Source organism: Siniperca chuatsi, linkage group LG2 (assembly GCF_020085105.1).
Source record: "Siniperca chuatsi isolate FFG_IHB_CAS linkage group LG2, ASM2008510v1, whole genome shotgun sequence".
NCBI lineage: Eukaryota > Metazoa > Chordata > Actinopteri > Centrarchiformes > Sinipercidae > Siniperca > Siniperca chuatsi.
Window position 1 is genome coordinate 29,199,108 of NC_058043.1, and position 9,476 is coordinate 29,208,583.

The 9,476-nt window shown below is 41.9% G+C and overlaps 1 long non-coding RNA gene across 1 annotated transcript; it reads right to left on the reverse strand.

Moving 5' to 3' along the window:
• Positions 1–1,880: 1,880 nt before the first annotated feature.
• On the reverse strand, positions 1,881–7,852 carry LOC122863065. Its single transcript, XR_006374902.1, has 3 exons — positions 7,761–7,852; positions 6,267–6,299; positions 1,881–2,259 (listed from the first exon to the last, which is right to left on the reverse strand). It is a non-coding gene; the product is annotated as an uncharacterized LOC122863065 (long non-coding RNA).
• Positions 7,853–9,476: the final 1,624 nt, after the last annotated feature.

Genomic DNA, 9,476 nt, shown 5'->3' on the forward strand with positions numbered 1-9,476 from the left:
CCCCACAACAACATCCAAAGAACTGCAGGCATCCCTTGCCTCAGTTAAGGTCAGTGTTCATGACTCCACCATAAGAAAGATACTGCCCCAGACCATCACACTACCACCACCATATTTTACTTTTGGTATGATGTTCTTTTTCTGAAATGCTGTGTCACTTTTACGCCAGATGTAATGGGACACACAACTTACAAAAAGTTCAACTTTTGTCTAGTCAGTCCACAGAGTATTTTCTAAAAGGTCTTGGGGATCATCAAGATGTTTTCTGGCAAAAATTAGATGAGCCTTAATGTTCTTTACACTCAGCATGGGTTTCCGTCTTGGAACTCTGCCATGCAGGCCATTTTTGCCCAGTCTCTTTCTTATGGTGGAGTCATGAATGCTGACCTTAAGTGAGGCAAGTGAATCCAATTCTTTGGATGTTGTTGTGGGTTTGCTAAATGGCTGAAGAAGAACAAAATGATGCCTTTGGAGTGGCCTAGTCAAAGTCCTGACCTGAATCCGATTGAGATGCTGTGGCATGACCTTAAAAAGGCAGCTCATGCTCGAAAGCCCTCCAATGTGGCTGAATTACAACAATTCTGCAAACATGAGTGGGCCAAAATTCCTCCACAGCGCTGTGAAAGACTCCTTGCTAGCTATTGCAAACGCTTGATTGCAGTTGTTGCTGCTAAGGGTGGCCCAACCAGTTTTTAGGTTTAGGGGGCAATCACTGTTTCACACAGGATTTTGTTTTTCCTTAATAATAACAATCTTCATTTAAAAACTGCATTTTGTGTTTACTTGTGTTATCTTTGACTAATATTTAAATTTGTTTGATGATCTGAAACATATAAGTGTGAGAAACATGCAAAAAAATAAGAAATCAGGAAGTTTATAATTCAAACTATAATAATAATAATAATACAATAATAATAATAATTCAGTATAAATAACCATTTTGTTCTATATATATATATATATATATATTTTATGAGATATTATAAAAATGTGTTTTACATAAATGCCCAGCCAGGCACTTAAAAGAAGTGTGTATTTGGAATTGAAAGACATTGTTTGTGGAATTGACGTAAGCCAGTGAGAGAGTGATATGCAACACTGTCTGTCACTTTTTAATCGACGGGTGATGGATGGTGACCTTTGACCTTTGATTAAACATTAATTAAACCCCGCCCCCTTGACCTCTTGACCGTCCCTCCCTCTGGAAGTGGGTGGCGCTATGCGTGGACCAATAAGCGTGACGCAGGCGTGGTTAGTAGGAGCCAATGGGAGCGAAGTAGGCGTGGGAATAAAAAAAACCCTGTAAATAAAATAACACTGGGGCCCCTCAGGGGACTGTCCTCTCTCCCTTCCTCTTCATCATCTACACCACGGACTTCAGCCACCACACAGAGTCCTGCAACCTTCAGAAGTTTTCTGATGACTTTGCTGTGGTGGGATGTATCAGCGGTGGTGTACAGGGCTGTGGTGGGGAACTTTGTCTCATGGTGTGAGCAAAACCATCTGCAGCTCAATGCGACAAAGTCTAAGGTGCTGGCTGTAGACCTATGAAGGGCCAAGGCACCAGTGATCCCGGTTTCCATACAGGGGGTCAGTGTGAACATTGTAGAGGATTACAAGTACCTGGGAGTACACATGGACAATAAACTGGACAGGGCTAAGAACACTCAAGCTCTTCACAGGAAGGGCCAGAGCTGCCTCTATTTTCTGAGAAGGCTGGGGTCCTTCAACATCTGCTGGACAATGCTGAGGATGTTTTATGAGTCTGTGATGGCCAGTGCTATCCTGTATGCTGTTGCATGCTGGGGCAGCAGGCTGAGGGTAGCGGACGCTAACAGACTCAACAAACTGATCCGTAAGGCCAGTGACATTGTGGGGGTGGAGCTGGACTCTCTGTCGGTGGTGTCAGAGAGGAGGATGCTGGCCAAACTACATGCCATTGGCCATATACAGAGGACAGCAAACCTCTCACTTCATGGTGTAATTTTCCTAGTTGGTATGACTAATATGTCAGATTCTAGAAACAGATTAGACACGGATCTCTATAGTTATTGGTGACATCTCTCCAGAGAGAGCATCACTTTTCACTTGCCTACAGCAGCGCTCTGGACTGTATCTACATCATAACATAATACAATTAAATATCCTTCCTAACCCAATAATTTTCGTACAGTCCTTAACTTACCCTCCATATCTGAGTCCCCACCGCTCTGGTCAGGTCTGTTTTTTTTTGTTCTGAGAAGAGGTCAGAACTTTCATCTGAAAAACAAGAGCAAACAGAAAGTGACACCTCATTGTCACATATACGCCAGTCTCTACTGTCTGTTAAAAAAGCACACTTGCTCCCTATCACACTCCTGCTCCCCATCAACTCCTAATCACAGCCAGCATAAAAAGCCCAGCACTCACCTCAGCCAGTTGTCAGACCTCGTTTAATACAAGGACTCCCTATGCAACTCTGCATATCCCCTGTGATCTCCCTCTCCAGCGATCTCCCTCTCTAACCTAATAATAACCCATCCGTCTCCATATCAGTGTCTCCTGCCTGTCTGTCCATAACAGAAAGTCGGATCCATACCGAAGGACTATACCAGCACTCCCTTTGTCACTCCGTCACCTCCCATTACACCATGCCAAGGGCCAGACCGACGCCCTTCTTCGATTCAGTGGTGGATAGCAACGGCGTCCTGTGCCTCTGTCCATTGGTGCTAGACAAGCAGCCCACAGGGTCAAATCCCAGGCCCAGCTGCCCAGCTGCTCGCCTGTACCGCCGCTCAGCAGCTCGCCTGCTCCACGACCCATCAGCTTCACTGCCATCTCCAGTTTCAGCGCTGCCGTGGGCCTCCAGTTCCAGCGCCGCCGCGGCCTCCAGTTCCAGCGCTACGGCAATCATTACTCCCTGCTGGATCGCAGCAGACAGCACTCCCAGACTCCCTACTGAATCGCAGTCGCCTCCTTTCCCGGCTGGATCGCAGCAGCACCAATCCCTAGCCGTCGCTGGATTGCAACCACCTCCTCTTCCGGTTGGGTCACAGCACGCCACGGAACCGTCTGCTGGGTCACAGCACTCCGCGGAACCGTCTGCTGGATTGCAGCAGCATTACCCTCCGTCTCTGCCAGAGTGTCAGGCTCTGGATTCCCGGACATCACTAGTCCAGCCCGCTCCTCTACCAATCTTCCTGTCACCGGCTTCCTGGCCTGCAGCCCTGTTGCCGGCTTTCTGGCCTGCGCTTTCGCCTACGGCCTCCAAGGGGTCCCCGTCTTCGCTGCCGACTTTCCGTCAGGCATCTAAATGGCTTTGATCTTTGTCACGGACCTCATGCGGTGAGCTCCACACAAGGCCAGCCCTCGGGTCGTCCACCCAAGGTCCTCAGCTCTGCACCAAGCCAGTCCCCGGGTCATCATGTAAGCATAATCATCATTAGAAAAAGTCATGTGAAAGTAAAATAGCATGAGCGCTTTCAGACAATTTCCAGTCATCACATCCACAATCATGTACAACTTTAAAGAGTCACTTTACCATCATTATCTTATAGATGGAGTATATCACTCACTCTGAGTGAAGTATTGTAACAAAACAGTGTGATACTTTTTTTGATCGGGTTACGTGGACATTCCAGTCATCCATGTTGTTGCATATGAGTGGTGATAAGAGGAGGAGGAATCTAACCGTCATAATTCAGGGTGCTACGATTAGATTATCGTTATAATTTCCATACTTTTACTTTATGTAACACTGCAGTCATAATTTCCATTTGACTTATTAATACACTGAAATACATAAACTGACACTGACAAAGCATGGCATGTTCTGCAATTCATTAAAACAAATTAGTCTTTTATCCTGATAATATTTTGTTTGTTTATAAGATATACAGTACTGATACTGAGTGGATTATCCTGGTAAAGAAAGTGAGTTTAATTGAATGTTGACTAACAGGGCACAAAATTAGCACCAGCCAAATGCTGGTAAAATATGCAAATGGATGATTGATTTGCTTCACTTACAAGCCAAAAAACAATGGTAATCTATTGAGTGACTGGCAAAATTTGAACATTCCCTAGCCATTTGGCCAGTGGACAAAAAAGTTAATTTGCACCCTGTTGACTAATAAATCGGTGCAGCTGACATCTTTGAACAGAATCCACCTATTTTTCAGCAAGCCATTTCTTTGTCACTCACTTTCTCTCCATTTCACCCACATTGTGACTGTCACACCTTAGCTGCCTCTCAGAGAGATGAAATAATGCATCATCTCTACATGTATGCAATTAGACAAGACCCAGCAACAGACTGGCTACAGTCCCGCTGACACCTTGGCCTCTGCACGGTCAAAAAGTTGCAGATACTGCTCGGGACTCTACTTTAATATGAATTTGATTTAATCAGCAACTATCTGTGAGTACACAACGAGCAGACACTGATTAGAGTCCACTGCAAAAGTTTCATGCTCAGTATAACAACAACATCCACTGCAGACTACATAACTGTAGCTGACCTGACATGACAAGTAATCTATTTAACCGGCAGCCTGAACTTCAGGAACAAGATACAGTGGGGCAAAAAAGTATTTAGTCAGCCACCAATTGTGCAAGTTCTCCCACTTAAAAAGATGAGAGAGGCCTGTAATTTTCATCATAGGTACACTTCAACTATGAGAGTCAGAATGGGGGGAAAGAATCCAGGAAATCACATTGTAGGATTTTTAATGAATTAATTGGTAAATTCCTCGGTAAAATAAGTATTTGGTCACCTATAAACAAGCAAGATTTCTGGCTCTCACAGACCTGTAACTTCTTCTTTAAGAGGCTCCTCTGTCCTCCACTTGTTACCTGTATTAATGGCACCTGTTTGAACTCGTTATCAGTATAAAAGACACCTGTCCACAACCGTCACACTCCAAACTCCTCTATGGCCAAGACCAAAGAGCTGTCAAAGGACACCAGAAACAAAATGGTAGCACCAAGCTGGGATAACTGAATCTGCAATAGGTAAGCAGCTTGGTGTGAAGAAATCAACTGTGGGAGCAAGTATTAGAAAATGGAAGACATACAAGACCACTGATAATCTCCCTCAATTTGGGGCTCCACACAAGATCTCACCCCGTGGGGTCAAAATGACCACAAGAACGGTGAGCAAAAATCCCAGAACCACACGGGGGACCTAGTGAATGACCTGCAGAGAGCTGGGACCAAAGTAACAAAGGCTACCATCAGTAACGCACTACGCCGCCAGGGACTAAAATCCTGCAGTGCCAGACGTGTCCCCCTGCTTAAGCCAGTACATGTCCGGGCCCGTCTGAAGTTTGCTAGAGAGCATTTGGATGATCCAGAAGAGGATTGGGAAAATGCCATATGGTCAGATGAAACCAAAATAGAACTTTTTGGTAAAAACTCAACTTGTCGTGTTTGGAGGAGAAAGAATGCTGAGTTGCATCCAAAGAACACCATACCTACTGTGAAGCATGGGGGTGGAAACATCATGCTTTGGGGCTGTTTTTCTGCAAAGGGACCAGGGCCACTGATCTTTGTAAAGGAAAGAATGAATGGGGCCATGTATTGTGAGATTTTGAGTGAAAAGCTCCTTCCATTAGCAAGGGCATTGAAGATGAAACGTGGCTGGGTCTTTCAGTATGACAATGATCCCAAACACACCGCCTGAACAACGAAGGAGTGGCTTCGTAAGAAGCATTTCAAGTTCCTGGAGTGGCCTAGCCAGTCTCCAGATCTCAACCCCATAGAAAATCTTTGGAGGGAGTTGAAAGTCCGTGTTGCCCAGCGACAGCCCCAAAACATCACTGCTCTAGAGGAGATCTGCATGGAGGAATGGGCCAAAATACCAGCAACAGTGTGTGAAAACCTTGTGAAGACTTACAGAAAACATTTGAGCTCTGTCATTGCCAGAGGGTATATAACAAAGTATTGAAATGAACTTTTGTTATTGACCAAATACTTATTTTCCCGAGGAATTTTTCTCTTTTTAAGTGGGAGAACTTGCAAAATTGGTGGCTGACTAAATACTTTTTTGCCCCACTGTAAATCATATTAATTACTTTCTACACAGAATCACGTTTCTAAATTGAATCATGATGGATAAGAACTGATTCTTTTCGTCATCTCTAAACTTCTAGGGACTCAAGATGTGGAACCTTGTGTGTATTATCTGTCCTCAGTTTATAATGTTTTATTTTAAAATTCCTCCTTACAACTACTGCCAACTATTCCAGTAAATTGTATCTGGATAGAGGAAAGATTTTGTAACATACCTGTGTTGGCCTCACAGCTATCGCCTCCTGGACCTAACACAGAAGAAATGATTACTTCATGTTATCGTCTGAAACCGTTCAAGAAAAAAATTCTAGTCAATGGACACAGTAAATAGTAAGTTATAGAGTACAGCTAGACAGTGATGCTTTAGTGCTGCTTTCATCTTTTCATGTGAGAAGACATTTCATATATTAATTATATAGTACATTTAAAAAAGGCATTCATATATTTAATGTATAAATGACTGAATCAAAAACTGAATTGGGCACCCTGTCATAAGATCATCAGAAGTTACAGTCCACACACTGTAGTCTGCATATTTGCATTTTGTGAGTTTGGTCTGTATGAATAACATGCATTCCCAGACATCTCAAGTCTCCCACCAGGCAATGTGCTATTTGTGCTTTGTTTCCAGATACTGATATACACACTCAGTAGCCACTTTATTACACCTGTACAGTCAAATGCAATTTAGCACAACAGCTCTGCCATAAACTCTACCTTTACAAAGCTCATGTTAAGTTGTTCTTGTCATAGTCTGAAATGTGTAAATTCAATTCTTGTTTATCACTGAGGTCATAGTTAAAGGGGGTGTTGTACTGGACTGCATTATAATGAAGTGTTTCTATTTTTGTCCTCCCTACTACAAAGGGGGTAAGAATATTAAAAACCAGAAATATATCCAGTACAACACCATCACTAACTATGCTCAGTGCTACAACATATAATTTAGTTAGCACATTTTTGACAGTGTTAAAAAAGAAACATAACTATACAGAAGTGACTTCATGGCAGCACAGTTGTATTGTATTAGGTGTACCCAAAAAAGTGTTCAAGTGTTAAGTGTTGTAGCTTAATTCAGTTACTTTGTGAAATCGATTGCAGGCTGCAGGCAAAATCTTACTAATTTCAGAACAAACTGTAATCAGCATGTATAGTATAACTATACAAGTATAACTGAAAGATCGCATTTCCTTCTAGGTCAGGTCTAAAAAAATCACACCACAATTTTTTTTTTTTTATGGTGGCAACTGTTGGTCATCTCTCTGTGCCAGGATGCCAGTGAGAGAGGCAATGGGAATGGCACAAAATCTATTTAACAGTAGCTGATAAATTGCGAATTATTCACGCATCTTTAAACAGCATTTTAACTCAAGTGTTTTGTTCACAGTTGAAGCTAAACTTTACTGCCACAATCGTTGCATTATAACACTCTTTTTCCACAGTTATAAATACACAGTGAAATGTCCCAAAATTTCACACACATAATTAACAATTATAACATGTGATACTTAAGGACACCACAAAAGCACTTCCTATGAACCACAGGCATTTAAGGGTAATTTCTACTTAAAATTTACTATAACTTGGCTTTATTTGACAATTATTCCAAAAGTTTTAAGTCTGATAAGTTTCGTCCTGGCAAAATAATATTGTACAGTTAGCTGATATGTGGAAGCAAAACTCAAGAGCAAGACATCATAAAATCTTACCTGCACTGAAACTTCTTGGGGAAGCCGCCTTCCACATCGACTATGGTGAAGTCTGAGTCTCTCAATTCTTCTTCTAAATCTCTCCAGGGTCCTGCCACGTTTGTCCAGTAACACTGCTCTGATGGCAGCAGTGCAAGTGCAGCTGAGAGGGGGAGTGCCCCTCCCCTTGATGGGCCATCAATTAAGCCTGAGCTAAAGGCTGCCAGTGCAACACAATATTCTCCACTTCACAACTCTGACACACAGGCCTGTATTACAGACTAGAATGTTGAAAATAAAGCAATTACCACATTTATCAGTACAAGTACTACTACAAAGTGCTTAAAATTAAAAGTTTTTACTTAAGTAAAAATACAAAACTATCAGCATCAAAATTTGCTTAAAGTACCAGAAGTGAAAGACTCCTTAAAAATAAAAGGAGTAAAATGGCCCATTTCAGAATAATATATATTAAGTTATTGGATTGTAATTATGCATTATGTGTTCATCACTTTAATGTTGCTGGTAAAGGTGGAGCTAATTTTGATTATATTATTTGCTGCTCTGAAGGACAGAGAGAGAAAGAGAGAGAAAGAGAGGTTTGTAGAGAGAGATGCAAATGAAAATACCACATAGAATTTTTAAAATAGTAGAAATGTAATTGTAGTGTTGATTTTAATAAATTAATAATAATAGGAGTGACAGCTATAGGAATAATAATGACAGTATTAGTAACAGAGCCAATAATAATAACAACTGTAGTAGCAGTTGTCGTGCAGGAACACGGGCAACAAATGGCTCACAACCACAGATCCAGTCTCTGCAGCTCCGGAGGCGGAAATACCTGCTGAATGTGACAGAAGGAGAGAGGAGAGAGACGAGAAAGCACAGAACAACGGCAGACAGATGTCAAGTTAGTAACATGCAGTAATGGGATAAGAATGCATACAGATGGTGAGTGAGAGAAGGAGAGAGGAAAGAGGTGCATCATGGGAAGTCTCCCGGCAGTCTTGGCCTATAGCAGTATAACTAAGGGATGGTTCAGAGCTCACCCAAGCCAGCCCTAACTATAAGCTTTATCAAAGAGGAGAGTCTTAAGCCTACTCTTAAATGTGGAGATGGAGTCTGCCTCCTGAACCCAAATTGAGATGTGATTCCACAGAAGAGGAGCTTGATAATTGAAGGCTCTGGCTCCCATTCTACTTTTGGAGACTCTATGAACCACAAGTAACCCTACATCCTGGGAGCGCAGTGTTCTAGTTGGGTAAAATGGTATTATGAGATCTTTAAGATATGATGGTGCCTGACCAATAAGAGCTTTGTAGGTGAGGATAAGGATTTTAAATTCTCTTCTGGATTGGCAGAAAATTGAAATACTCAAATAAAGTACAAGTACCTCAAAATTGTACCTAGGTACAGTATTTGATTAAATGTACCTAGTTACTTGCCACCACAGATGTATATCACACGAGGGGCCAAACATTGACACCTTTCAATGTACTGCATTCCAGTTCACTCTGACAACTTCAAAAAATTACCATACAGTTAAAATGAAATAATAAGAAGAATGATAATAATAAAATGTGAGTGAAAATGGATGACTAACTCTGATGCTTTGAGTGAATACTTCATTTGACCCAAAACATGGTTTGTATATCTGACACATTTTTCATCCTAACTTTGAATTAAAGTGTTATGTTCACTGGCCTTGTCGTTCTATTAATTTCTTAATATTTC